This window comes from Chiloscyllium plagiosum, unplaced genomic scaffold (assembly GCF_037043375.1).
Source record: "Chiloscyllium plagiosum isolate Xiang-an unplaced genomic scaffold, Cpla_swu_hap1 HiC_scaffold_15, whole genome shotgun sequence".
Taxonomy (NCBI): domain Eukaryota; kingdom Metazoa; phylum Chordata; class Chondrichthyes; order Orectolobiformes; family Hemiscylliidae; genus Chiloscyllium; species Chiloscyllium plagiosum.
The window spans coordinates 56,294,068-56,309,662 of record NW_028270153.1 but is presented as its reverse complement, the minus strand read 5'-3'; positions in this window follow the sequence as shown (position 1 = coordinate 56,309,662).

Below are 15,595 nucleotides of genomic sequence, written 5' to 3'. Positions count from 1 at the left end.
ACTTCTGGCAAATAGTGGTGGGAAATCATATCCTGGTATTTTACAACTTGACTCAACCGTATCTGTTACCAATGTTATAGTCCAGAAGTCAACTATAGTTAAATGTAATTAAGTCCTCGCTTTTATGTGAGAACTTATTTCAGTTAGCTATATTCCATAATATTTACATATCCCCAATTACTGGCTCTCCATATTTATACAACCAATTCAAACCCAGTTAACTCTTAATTAATATATTCATTACCTGTTCCCTCATTCCATTAGGCCTCAGGCATTCTTTCAGACGATATTATATGGTAACATTACTGGCTTAGCCAGCATTTGTTGCCTATCTCTAACTGCCCTTGTCAACATAGTGATAAGTCATCTTTTGAATCATTGTAGTCCATGTGATTTACATTGATATATCCACACTGCTGTTATGAAGGGAAATAGGGGAAATGATCTGAATACCAGTAAAGGAAAATCTGAAATGATTCTTTGAGCAGCTTATATTTTGGAGTAGACAAGCAGGAGGCTGGAAGAACACAGCAAGCCAGGTAGCATCAGGAGATGGAGAAGTCGATGTTTCGGGTGTAACCCTTCTTCTGGAAGAGTCTCGAAGGTTACACCCGAAACGTTGATTTCTCCATCACCTGAGGCTGTCTGGCTTGCTGTGTTCTTCCAGCCTCCTGCTTGTCTACTTTGGATTCGAGCATCTGCAGTTTTTTTGTTTATATACGTTTTGAAAGCTACATCATTGGATTATTGGGAGTGTGCCAACATTTATGTAAGATATTTAGGTCAATGCAAATATTTGAGAGAGGTTCCCAGGCAGACAGTGTGTCAATATGTTCAGGGGGTCATATTATTTTCAAACTGTCACTATTATGTGAGAACACTTTAGAAACTCCTTTGTTTTGGGGTGTTCATCTTATATTGGACTCTGGGGTGTGTGAGCTCCAGAATGTTGATAGATGCATGTTGTACTGAGTGATTTGATCTATGGCAGAGAATGTAAATGTTATTATCACATCCACATCATTTTTATTCTCAAAGAAACAATGTTAGTAGTGACTGCTAAACATATGCAAATATATGAACAGCATGAAGGAATTCACTTTTCTTTACACTAATATGTTAACATATGTTTACCATACAGATCATAACCTTGGCTGTTTTATCTGTGTATGGTACCTTAAGTGCTGTGATGCATACTATCCAGAGCTTCCACAAAATAATACTGCTTTTTAAAGTTGTTTGACACAATCAAACATTAGGGACAAGCCTTGTAGAAAGTATTTCAGTTATGAGTTTATAAATTTATTAGAATTAAGTTTATTGTCATGTGTACTCAAGTACAGGGATACAGGAGTACAGTGAAAAGTGTACAAAATTCACCATATCCTTAGGTACAAGGGTAACTAGAATCATAGAATCCCTACAGTGTGGAAATGAGTCTACACCAAACTTCCGAACAGCATCCCACTCAGATCCATCCCCTTACCCTATCCCTGTAACCCTGCATTTCCCATGGCTAATGCAGGGCGGCACGGTGGCTCAGTGGATAGCACTGCTGCCTCACAGCACCAGGCTCCCAGGTTCGATCACCAGTGACTGCCTGGTGACTGCCTGTGTGGAGTTTGCACATTCTCGTATCTGCTTGGTTTTCCTCCGGATGCTCCGGTTTCCTCCCACAGTCCAAAGATGTGCAGGTCAGGTGAATTGGCCATGGTAAATTACCCATAGTGCTAGGTGCATTAGTCAGAGGGAAATGGGTCTGGGTGGGTTACTCTTCGGTGGGTCAGTGTGGACTTGTTGGGCCGAAGGGCCTGTTTCCGCACTGTAGGTAACCTAATCTAACCTATACATCCTTGAACACTGTGGGTAATAACTAGGCAATTTTAGGCACAAACTTATTTCTTTTTTTTTGACTTTATGCCTAAAAGTTATACATTACAGTCCTTCTCATTATAAAGTAGGCAAGATAAAGATTAACAGTCTTTCTTTAGCCATGGGCTTGCAGACACTCCACACTGGGCTTCTCCACGAGGGCTTGATCTCTTCCCTGTGCTGGACTCAATCTCTCCCACAGGGTGGCCACACACTCCTCCACGATGTTGTCTTGCTGCTGACTGCTCAAGCCTGGTCCAGCTCAGCAGACACCTCGTTGCCAACTGCCTCGCTGCAGATTGTCAGATCCTGATCTGGTACAACACTGAGTCCCCAAGCTGCTTCAATGCTCTGGACCTTAAAGAAGCTACGATTGCATCGCACCAGCCACCTCGCACCAAAGACCCCCACCAGGCCCTCAGCGCTGCCTTTGCTGATGCCTCCACAACTAAGCAGACCCCAGAAGGTAAGGTGAGAAAAAAAAAACTAAAGAAGGAAAGAAAAACGAGAAAAGAAGGAAGAAAAACAGTTGGCATGGACAAGCCCAAGCTCCGGAGCCCTACTCTGCCGCCATCTTGACCAAGATGGTCAAGTGTATTTTAGTGACATGAAAATAATCCATGTCATAATGTGTTCTGGATAATGTGCGCTGCTTCACACACTGTAAAAGTTCAATCATATCCTTGCTCTGATAATTGGACATCTTTGGCAGAGGTAAAGGACAACATTTTTTGGAACTCAGGTACTAGTAAAAGATAGGAAAGCTTTGGCAAATACGTCACATGTTCAATGATACATTTTCCAGATTACTCAACATGGTAATCACACAACGGTGTTGAAACAAAATTAGAGTCAGGTTCTGATGGTTCACACATAATATTACTTTGACATTGTTACTTCTGTGTACTGATTAACATGGTGTTTAATACCTTTCCATTATTTAAAGAAAGACAGTGATTTATATTAACGTCTCTTGTTACAGTCCCCTCTGGAGGAACTGTAAACCAAAATAACCAAATATATTAAATGACACTCAAAGGAAGAAATTACCAACCGGAATCCATTTCTTGTACCTTTTATTTTAACCCAAATTGAAGCCAAACAAATATGAATTAACAGGCAAATGATACTTCAAATAAAAAATTAAATTTCACTTAAAATAGTTCACACAACAAAGATATATCCCATGCAACAAAAGTGATTTCCTTTTAGTATGTACAGCGTTACTTAGCTAGACAGTTCCATAATATATTCTTTTCTCATGCAGGGTAAGTCAGGCTCCTACACTTGAGTCACAAAAGGTGTGGCTTTCAGAAGTTCTTTTTCAACCAGCCAACTAATAACAGCCTTGTTCAAGGTTTGGCCATTTCTGGGAAAACATCTTTAGTGTCTCCAAACTATTTCACACAGCTTTCCCATGTTTTCAGATATTCTTTACAGCCAGCTCAGTCATGGTCTCCCAGACCTGTGTCTCATATTTAGCTGTTCTTCTCATAAGCATCAGTGTGCTCCTTCTTCTATCTCTGTCTGTTTTCTCTTTGTGTCTGCATTTGGGCCTTAACAACTACTTTCTTTCTTTGTAGAGCTTCTTTATGTCTGGAAATCCTCTGTGTTTGGTTACACTGTGTCCATTATTGACAACCACCTGATGAAGGAGCAGTGCTCCGAAAGGTACGGCTTCCAAATAAATCTGTTGCACTATAACCTGGCGTTGTGAGATTTTTAACTTTGTACACCCCAGTCCAACACTGGCATCTCCAAATCATGTCCATTATTACCAATATTGCTTCCAGATCAAGGGTCACCAGGTTACATGGATCAATATTCTTATTGTCGACAATGTATAGTACCTGCTGGTGGACAACATAGTGGTTCATAGTGACCGAATTTGTAGCTCACAGTTGATAAGCTGAAATCTGCGCATTGAATACTGCAACACATCAGAGAGGGAGAGAGTTACCTCTATGCTGTGTTTCAGGAGGAAGTCACACTCTGTAGGTTAAGTGCTTCAAATTTGGCCAGTCAAGGGACAGGAGGTGTGACTACAAGTAAGGCAGGTAGAGGGATCCTGAATGAAACGTTGAAAGAGCCTCAGCCCTTGACCTTGTCCAACAATGAGGTACTTGCTCCCTGGGGGGAGTATGGGCAAACTAACCACTGCACCATGGAACAGGAAGCCATTCAAGCAATGAGAACAGAAAGAAAAATGGTAGTGGTAGGAGATTCTATAATTAGAAGTACAAGTAGCTTACTTCATAAGGAGGATCAAGAGTCCTGCATGGTGTGTTGTGTGCCAAGGTAAGGGTGATCCTGAACTGGCCAGAAGGTACACAGGAATTTGTGGGGGAGGATCCAGCTGACGTGGTCCACATTGGGACCAACAACGTAGGCAAGACTAGACAAGACGTCCTGAATGGGGAGTTTCAGAAGTTGGGAACAAAATTAAGTGACAGGACCTCAAGAGTTATAGTCTCTGGATTATTACTCGAGCCACATGAAAATTGGCATTGAGGTAAGAAAAATAGGGATGTAAATACATGGCTAAAGGAGTGCTGTGGGAACTGATCTGGGACCAATGTCATAGCAGAAAGGCAAAATAGAGTGATCACAAGGACTTTAAACCAGTAAATAGGATGGATGACATGAAGGAAATCAATACAGTTTTAAAATTAAGTAACACACCAGAAAAAAGAAAGTCAGGAATCCCACATTTAAGAACAGAAGTTAATGGCAAAACTATAGGAAGTATATTGATCAAACCAGAAGAGAGACATAATTAACAGATGAATAAAGCATCAATCCTGAGGCACAGGCTGTAGTGTATGGCCCAAACAAGAGTTATATATATGAATACATGGAGATTAAGTTAAATGAGTTTCAGGTACAAATTCAAATTGGAGGCTATGGTGTATTAGCCCTTACTGAGACACGATTGGGAATTAAATACACCAGATAATGTTTACAGAATGGACAGGGAAATCGGCATGAGAGGTGGAGTAGCCTTCTGGATCAGAAACAAAATTACTTCAGTGGTGAAGGAGGATATAATAAGGGGAAAGTATTCAATGGAACTCATATGGATGGAACTGAGGAATAGTAAAGTATCTCAAACTGTAGTAGGTATACAAAATAGGTAGAGATCTGAGGTGCTAGATTGTACAAATGCAGAAATTAGGCAAGTGTCTAACAAAGCCAGAGTAGCGTTAATGGGTTCTTTAACTTTAATAGACAAGCATCTGTCAGAAAGCTAGTAGATTTCTGGACTATGTCCAAGATAGTTTCTCAGATGTAACATGGTCATGGGGATTATTGAATTTATCAATGAGCCAGATTTAATTAGTTACCAAATTGTGTTGAATATTTATCAAGTAGTGATCATAACATAATTGAGTTCAATGTTGCATTTGTAGGCAAAAAGGATGAATACATCAGTTACTAGACATGATTTGGAGGTGTACAAAGTTAACAATCACACAACACCAGGTTATCGTCCAACAGGTTTATTTGGAAGCACTGGCTTTCGGAGCGCTGCTCCTTCATCAGGTCGTTGTGGAGTTGATGAAGGAGCAGCACTCCAAAAGCTAGTGCTTCCAAATAAACCTGCTGGACCATAACCTGGTGTTGTGTGGTTTTTAACTTAGCTGCTAGAGTTTTAGATTTAGGTGAGGCTGATTTTAATGAGATGAGACAGAGTTTGTCCAAAGTAAACTATGAAAATCTGATCATAGGTAAAACAACTGAATAACAGTGAAGGATGTGGAAAGAAATATTTCATACCATACAAAACAAAGCTATGCTCCCGAGTAGGAAAAGTTCCACTTCAGAAAAAAAAACACAGCCAAGGGTAAGTAAAGAGATAAGGGACAGCATAAAACTAAAGAAAAAGGGCTTGCGGAAGTGTAAAAATACGACCGAATGGGAAAGATGTAAAACTCAGAAAAGGGCCACAAAACATCTTGTAAGTGTTACTAAAGGAATTATGATAGGAAACTTGCCAAGGACACAAAAATCAATAAGAAGAAATTTTATAGTTACCTAAAGGGAAATCAGGTGGTCAGGAACAATGTTGGCCCACTAAAGTCTGAAAGTGAGGATATTCTCAAAGACAGTGGGGAATTAGCAGACACGTTCAATAATTATTTTGCCTCAGTATTTACAATAGAGAAAGAGGATAGCTTGCCAGAAGTCCTGAGGAAATTACTAGTGAATTGGAAACACAGACTGAATAAAATTAATGTCAGTAAAACATTAGTACTGAGGAAATTAACGAAATTGAAGAGTTCCAAATCCCCAGGACCTGTTGGTTTCCATTTATGCATATTAAAGGAAACAGGGACCCACAATGTAAATGCCCGAATTATAATCATTAAGTTCCCTTGATATAGCAGTCATCCATCTGGATCAGAAAACAAAACATCGCATGTCACCCCGCTGTTTAAGAAGGGTGAAAGAGCAAAACCAATGTATTATAGATCAGTTAGTCTAAGATCTGTGGTGGAGAAAGTGTTGGAGTCTATAATCAAGGATGGGGTAATTGAATACCTTGAAAATCAGGGTGAGCCAGCATGGATTCATAACAGGTAGGTCATGCCTGACAAACATCACTGAAGTTCTTGATGAGATGACTAAGGTAGTGGACATGGGAATGTCAATGGATGTTGTTTGTATCGACTTCCAGAAGGCAATTGATAAAGTTCCACATAGGAGGTTGTGAAGTAAGGTAGAACCCCATGGAATAGAGAGCAAATTACAGACATGGCTCAGAAGTTGGTTGAGTGGCAGGTAACAAAAAGTTGAAATAATGGGAGGTACTCAAATTGGCAGGATGTGACCAATGGTGTCCCATAAGGATCTGTGTTAGGGCCTCAATTATTCACATTAATAATTAATGATTAGATTTATTAATGATTATCCAAAGTTGCTGATGGCAGTAAATTAGGCTGCATTGTAGACAGTGTAGATGATAATCTATCAATATCCTTTGTAATTTTATGCTAGGTTATTGGGCAAATCTGTGGCAGTTGTGAAATTCACAACTAATATTGGAGGAACTGTTGGGCGAAGTTCACAGCACAGAATCAGATAAGTTAATTGTTGTTTTAAGTCTGTCCAAGAGAAAGGCTGCAGTAGTGAGTATAGTGGATTCTTTCTTGATTATATGTTTTGGAAATAAGTCTCCTGATTAAACTTAAAATATAAGCCATAACTATTAATTTAACCTGGGGCAGTATTTGTAGAGGAATAAGACGGTGTTATTTTCTGGGTCTGTATATTGTGAAGGAGCAAAAATGGCCTTTGCAGTGATATATACTTCTTGTCAGATGTGGGAGTTTAAAGAGAGTTTAAGGGTTACTGTGGATTATATCTGCCATAAATGCTGTTGGATGAGAATCTTATCAGATCGAGTGGATCGGTTGGAGAGACAGATAGAAGTGATGAGGAATTTGCAACAGCAACAGTATGTGATGGATGGCAGTTATAGGAAGGGAGGAAAGTCTCAGATACAGTCACATAGATGGGTTAACTCCAGGAAGGGTGAGAGAGGTCGGCACCTAGGGCAGGAGTCTTTTGTGGACATACCCATTTCAAACAGGTATGTTGTTTTGGAAAATGTAGGGGGTGATGGATTCTCAGGGGAACGTAGCACAAACAGCCAAGTTTCTGGTATTGAGACTGGCTCTAATGCAACAAGGGATACGTCGGCTTCCAAGAGATCAATTGTGTTAGGGGATTCTCTAGTCAGAGGTACAGACAGACGTTTCTGTGGCAAGCAGAGAAAAAGCAGAATGGTGTGTTGTTTCCCTGGTGCCAGGATCAAGGGTGTCTCAGAGAGGGTGCAGAATGTTCTCACAGGGGCCAGCAGGAGGTCATTGTCCACATTGGAACCAACGACATTGGAAGGGAGAAGGTTGAGACTCTGAAGGGAGATTACAGAGAGTGAGGCAGAAATTTAAAAAGGAGGTCCTCAAGGGTAGTAATATCTGGATTACTCCCAGTGCTACGAGCTAGTGAGGGCAGGAATAGGAGGGTAGAGCAGATGAATGCATGGCTGAGGAGCTCGTGTATGGGGGAAGGATTCACATTTTTGGATCATTGGAATCTCTTTTGGGGTAGAAGTGACCTGTACAAGAAGGATGGATTACACCTAAATTGGAAGGGAACTGGCAGGGAAATTTGCTAGAACTGTTGGGAGGATTTAAACTAGTAAGGTGGGGGGGTGGGACCCAGGGAGATAGTGAGGAAAGAGATCGATCTGAGACAGGTACAGCTGAGAACAGAAGTGAGTCAAACAGTCAGGGCAGGCAGGGACAAGGTAGGACTAATAAATTAAACTGTATTTATTTCAATGCAAGGGGCCTAACAGGGAAGGCAGATGAACTCAGGGCATGGTTAGGAACGTGGGACTGGGATATCATAGCAATTGCGGAAACATGGCTCAGGGATGGGCAAGACTGTCAGCTTAATGTTCCAGGATACAAATGCTACAGGAAGGATAGAAAGGGAGGTAAGAGAGGATGGGAGTGGCATTTTTGATAAGGGATAGCATTACAGCTGTGCTGAGGGAGGATATTCCCAGAAATACATCCAGGGAAGTTATTTGGGTGGAACTGAGAAATAAGAAAGGGATGATCGCCTTATTGGGGTATTATAGAACCCCAGTAGTCAGAGGGAAATTGAGAAACAAACTTGGAAGGCGATCTCAGCTAACTGTAAGAATAATAGGGTAGTTATGGTAGGGGATTTTAACTTTCCAACCATCGACTGGGACTGCCTTAGTGTTAAAGGTTTAGATGGAGAGGAATTTCTTAAGTGTGTACAAGACAATTTTCTGATTCAGTATGTGGATGTATCTACTAGAGAAGGTGCAAAACTTGACCTACTCTTGGGAAATAAGGTAGGGCAGGTGACTGAGGTATCAATGGGGGAGCACTTTGGGGCCAGCGACCATAATTCTATTCGTTTTAAAATAGTGATGGAAAAGGATAGACCAGATCTAAAAGTTGAAGTTCTAAATTGGAGAAAGGCCAATTTTGACGGTATTAGGCAAGAACTTTCGAAAGCTGATTGGAGGCAGATGTTCGCAGGTAAAATGACAGCTGGAAAATGAGAAGTCTTCACAAATGAGATAACAAGAATCCAGAGAAAGTATATTCCTGTCAGGGTGAAAGGGAAGGCTGGTAGGTATAGGGAATGCTGGAGGACTAAAGAAATTGAGGGTTTGGTTAAGAAAAAGAAGGAAGTATACATAAGGCATAGACAGGATAGATCGAGTGAATCCTTAGAAGAGTATAAAGAAAGTAGGAGTATACTTAAGAGGGAAATCAGGAGGGCAAAACGAGGACATGAGATAGCTTTGGCAAATAGAATTAAGGAGAATCCAAAGGGTTTTAACAAATATATTAAGGACAAAAGGGTAACGAGGGAGAGAATAGGGCCCCTCAAAGATCAGCAAGGCGGCCTTTGTGTGGAGCCACAGAAAATGGGGGAGATACTAAATGAATATTTTGCATCAGTATTTACTGTGGAAAAGGATATGGAAGATATAGACTGTAAGGAAATAGATGGTGACATCTTGCAAAATGTCCAGATTACAGAGGAGGAAGTGCTGGATGTCTTGAAATGGTTAAAGGTGGATAAGTCCCCAGGACCTGATCAGGTGTACCTGAGAACTCTGTGGGAAGCTAGAGAAGTGATTGCTGGGCCTCTTGCTGAGGTATTTGTATCATCGATAGTCACAGGTGAGGTGCCAGAAGACTGGAGGTTGGCAAACGTGGTGCCACGGAGAAGGGCGGTAAAGACAAGCCATGGAACTATAGACCGGGAGCCTGACCTCGGTGGTGGGCAAGTAGTTGGAGGGAATCCTGAGGGACAGGATGTACATGTATTTGGAAAGGCAAGGACTGATTTGGGATAGTCAACATGGCTTTGTGCATGGGAAATCATGTCTCACAAACTTGATTGAGTTTTTTGAAGTAGTAACAAAGAAGAATGATGAGGGCAGAGCAGTAGATGTGATCTATATGGACTACAGTAAGGCGTTTGACAAGGTTCCCCATGGGAGACTGATTAGCAAGGTTAGATCTCATGGAATACAGGGAGAACTAGCCATTTGGATACAGAATGGCTCAAAGGTAGAAGACAGAGGGTGGTGGTGGAGGGTTGTTTTTCAGACTGGAGGCCTCTGACCTCAAGGAGTGCCACAAGGATCGGTGCTGGGCCCTCTACTTTTTGTCATTTACATAAATGATTTGGATGCGAGTATAAGAGGTACAGTTAGTAAGTTTGCAGATTACACCAAAATTGGAGGTGTAATGGACAGCGAAGAGGGTTATCTCAGATTACAACAGGATCTGGACCAGATGGGCCAATGGGCTGAGAAGTGGCAGATGGAGTTTAATTCAGATAAATGCGAGGTGCTGCATTTTGGGAAAGAAAATCTTAGCAGGGCTTATACACTTAATGGTAAGGTCCTAGGGAGTGTTGCTGAACAAAGAGACCTTGGAGTGCAGGTTCATAGCTCCTTGAAAGTGGAGTCGCAGGTAGATAGGATAGTGAAGAAGGCGTTTGGAATGCTTTCCTTTTTTGGTCAGAGTATTGAGTACAGCAGTTGGGAGGTCATGTTGCGGCTATACAGGACATTGGTTACGCCACTGTTGGAATATTGCGTGCAATTCTGGTCTTCTTCCTATCGGAAAGATGTTGTGAAACTTGAAAGGGTTCAGAAAAGATTTACAAGGATGTTGCCAGGGTCAGAGGATTTGAGCTACAGGGAGAGGCTGAACAGGCCGGGGCTGTTTTCCCTGGAGCGTCGGAGGCTGAGGGGTGACCTTATAGAGGTTTACAAAATTATGAGGGGCATGGATAGGATAAATAGATAAAGTCTTTTCCCTGGTGTCGGGGAGTCCAGAACTAGAGGGCATAGTTTTAGGGTGAGAGGGGAAAGATATAAAAGAGACCTAAGGGGCAACTTTTTCAAGCAGAGGGCGGTACTTGTATGGAATGAGCTGCCAGAGGATGTGGTGGAGGCTGGTACAATTGCAATATTTAAGAAGCATTTGGATGGGTATATGAAAAGGAATGGTTTGGAGGGATATGGGCCTGGTGCTGGCAGGTGGGACTAGATTGTGTTGGGATATCTGGTTGGCATGGATGGGTTGGACTGAAGGGTCTGTTTCCATGCTGTACATCTCTATGATTCTATGATTCTCAGATGGAGTTCAATATAAGTAAGTGTGAGATTATCCATTTTGGACTGAAAAAGGATAGGTCAGGTTACTTTCTAGATGGTATGATGCTAAATATAGTGGATGTCCAAAGAGACAGGTGGTTCAGGTGCATGGATCCTTAAAATGTCACAAACATGTATAGAAACTAATCAAATAATCTAATGGAATACCGGCATTTCTATGTAGAGAACTGGAGTACAAGGATACAGACGTTATGCTGCTGTTATAGAAAACTTGGGGTTAGACCCCACTTGGGGTATTGTGAGCAGCTCTGGGCACCACACCTTAGGAGAATATATTGGCCTTGGAGGGAATATAACATCAGTTTACAAGAATGATACCTGGACTTCAGGGCTTAATGAGGACAGGTTATTCAAATTAGGCCTGTTTTCAGTAGAATTTAGCAGGTTAAGGGGTGATCTGCTCAAAGTCCTCAAGATATTAACTGAAAAATACAGGCTAAATAAAGATAAACTATTTTGACTGGTTAGGGATTCTAGAACTAGGGGAATAATCTGAGAATTAGGGGCAGACCATTCAGTAGAGTTATTTAGAAGCATTTCTGCACACAAAGGGATGTTTAGAACTCTCTTCCACAAATGACACTGGATGTTTGGTCAGTTGTTAATTTTAAATCAGAGATCAATAAATTCTAGTTAAGCAAAAGGTATTAAGGGATATGGGACAAAGCCATCTGTGGTTAGGCCACAGATTAGTCATGATCTTATTGAATGGTGGACTAGTCTTGAAGGACTGAATGGCCTATTCCTGTTCTTATAAAAGTGCAACTAATTCCTGAACAACTGATGTTAACTCTTAAAAATTCTTCTCAAATATTTTTTAAAAAGTGACAGATTCCACAGATACTTTAAGTAAATTATTATTTTTCTTTACTGTGCTATATTCAGGTTAAATCTCATCACACAGTAATTCAGAAGCCCAGGCAAATGCCTAGAGGGCACTGATTCAAATCCCACCATGGCAGCTGGTGAAATTTCAATTCAATTAATAAAAACTGGAAGCTAATTTCATGGCACCATTGCTAACAGTATCTGATTCATTCATGTCCTTTACAGAAAGGAGTCTTCTGTCCTTCCCTAGTCTGTCCTATATAGACCTTGCCCTCACCAATTTACCTGTTACCGATGCATCTATCCATGATAGTATTGACAGGAGTGACTACCCAGTCCTTGTGAAGGCAAGTCCTGTCTTCACACTGAATTCCATTGTGTTATGTGGTGTTAGATTTCAGATAGATCCAGCACCTGAAAAATGGGCATTCGTGAGGCACGGTGGGACATCAGAATTGTATTCAACGACAACCTGTAACTTCATGGTCCTGCATATCCCTCACTCTACCTGTACCATTAAGCCAAGGCATCAACCTTGGTTCAGTGAGAACCATAGAAAGACATGCCAGAGGCAGCACTAGACATGTAAAAATATAAATGAGGTGGGCCACCTGTTGCAGCTGCAGGATAGGATTACTTGCATGCTAAACAACTGAACCAGCACACAATTCATGAGTGTGACCACCACTGATCAGTCCTGCTACATTTTAAAAAAGGTGGACAATTATGCAGCTCACAGGAGAATAAGAAGTCTCCACAAACATCCCAATCTTCACTGATGGGGAAGCACAACACCTCAATGCAAAAGGCAAGGTTGAAATATTTGCAATCATCTTCAACCACAAGTGCTGAGTGAATGACCCATCTCAGCCTCTCCCAGGGCTTTCCACCTTCACTGATTTGCTCCACATGATACTGAGAAATGGTTGAAGGCATTTGAAAAATGCTGCAAAGGATACAAGCCCTGATAAAGTCCCAGCAATTGTACTGAAGATATAGTCCAGAGGTACAGCCCTGCCCCTAGTCAAGCTGTTCCAGTACAATTACAACTAGCCTGTGATGTGGGCAATTGTCTAAAGATGTCATACCCACAAAATGCAAGCCAAATCCAACCTGGCCAATTACTACCCATTCGCCCCCTCTCAACCATCTAGTCAAGTAGTGGAAAATGTAGTTGATCATGTTATCAAGTGGCACAGCAGTAACCTGCTCACTGATGCTCAGTTTGGATTCTGTCAAGGATACTCAGTCTCTGACCTTATAACATCCTTGATTCAGAAAAGACAGAATAGCTGAACTTGAGAGTCAAGACAAGAATAACTGCTTTTGATATCATGGCAGCATTTGGCATGAAGCAACTTTGGCAAAACTAAAACCAATGGAATCAAGGGGAAAAAGTCTCCACTTGGAGTCATATCTAGCAGAAAGAAAGATGGTTGTGCTTGCTAGAGGCTAGTCATCCCAGTTCCAGAACATCACTATGGATAGGGTCCGAAGTGTTAGTGATTTTTCCAGCTCAGCAAGCAAACTTACAACCTGAAGGTCCTAGGTTCAAACATCTTCAGCTGCTTCAACAATGACATTTCCACTAACCCAAAGTCAGAAAGGGCATGTTTGCTAAGGTTCAGTATTAATATTTACATTCCCTATGATACTGAAGCAATGTAAATCCATATTCTTGAAGGCCTGGTCAACATTTGGACTTGCTGAAAAGTGGAAAGTCACATTTATGCCACACAAATGGCAAACAATGTACAACTCCAGCAATAAAAAAAATTGTTGATATATTCATAGCAGGAACAACTTTATCTTAACAAGAAAACAATATTTCTTCATGTTAGACAACTGTTAGTCATTATTCAGAAAGTAACTTTGTAGTAAATGAATCTGCATTTTAGCCGTTTACTTGTTACATTTATGTTCTTCAGGACAAGCATTTTATCAACAAGCTTAAGACTGAAAATTTTAGAAACAGTCAGCTCATCTAAAAATGTCTAAATTTTGTATGTAACTAGCAGTGAGAGAAAATGAAATACAATGGTCTGACGCCTTCTAATAACTCCTTTCCACCATTCAAAAACCAGTGAAAAAAATAAATTCTTGTAAAATGCTGATATGTTGACTCATGAAATGAACGACTAACTGGCAGCTTGTAAAGTTGACCATTGTATATCAATACATGGAAGTTTGTGTTTTCAACAAGTGACCTTTGAGCTATCTCAGCCTATTGCATGAAAACTTTCTTTTAGGTTTTGTCCTTTTTCATATGGAAGCAAGTAAATGTGAGCTATCTTGGCCTATAAATTGGGTAGAAAGATCCTTGGTGAGAATTAGTGTTTTGGCTGAAATTTAAATATTTGGACAATCATCTCAGAAAGTAAAAAATACCATTTACCATTGTGAAATTTTCAGACATTCTTTGGGTTTTGGTAATTCTGCTAAATAAACAAACAGTCTTAAATTCAGCCTGACTATTTTTCCTCATAATTAGTTAACACAACTGTTATGCATATTTGTACAATGATGAAGCCAAAAGAAGTCAAGTCCAACCTGACTGATAAGCTATCTTTAAGTGCATGTTTTAGTAAGGTAAGTGCCTTTCTTTAAAAGAGGACTCAAACATTTGCTAAATAGTCGTAGTCAGCAGATTAAAATCCAACTTTTTTTTTTAAAAGTACCCTTGGCCCTCCTGCTCGTATCAGATCAGAACATCTTGAAAATAGGTAAGACTGTAAGAAATAGGAGCAGGAGTAGACCATTTGGCCCATCAAGCCTGCTCCGCCATTCAATAGGATCATGGCTGATCTGATACTCCTCACATCCACTTTCCTGCCTTTACCCTATAACCCTGGATTTTCTGATCCACTGATCAAGAATCTATCTTAACCTTATTCACAAGGGCTCTACCCCTTTAGCTTTCTGTGGCAAGGAGTTACAAAGACTTACAACCCCAAGAGAAGAAATTACTCCTCATCTTGGTCTTAAATTGGTACGTTTTAATTCTAAGATTATGCCCTCTGGTCCTAAACACTCCCATGAGAGAAAACATCCTCTCAGCATTGACCCTGTTAAACCCTTCAAGAATCCGACATGTCTCAACAAGATCAACTCTCATTCTTCGAGAATCCAATGAGCAAAGTCCAAATCTATTAAATCTTTGCTCGTAAGACAATCCGTCCATACAGGGATCATCCTAGTGGACTTTTTCTGAACTGCCTACAATGAAATAATATCGTTCCTGAAATAAGGTGGCCAAAACTGCTCATAGTACCGTAGATGTGGTCTTATCAGCACTTTGTACAGTTGCAGCAAGATTTCCCTATTCTCAAATGCCAAACTCCTTGAAGTAACGGTCAAAATAATAATGTAAGATCATAAGAACTAGAGGCCTGCTCACCATTTGATACAATCCTGGTTCACCTCATCTCAGCCTCAACTTCACTTTCCTGCCCACTCTCTATAACCCTTCAACCCATTACTAATTAAAAATTTGTCTCTCTATCTCCTCCTTAAATGTACTCAATGTCTCAGCATCTACTATACTCTGGGTTGATCCTTTGAGAGAAATCATTTCTTCTCATCTCTGTTTTAAATCTGCTGCCCCTTATCCTAAGGTAGACAAGCAGGAGGCTGGAAGAACACAGC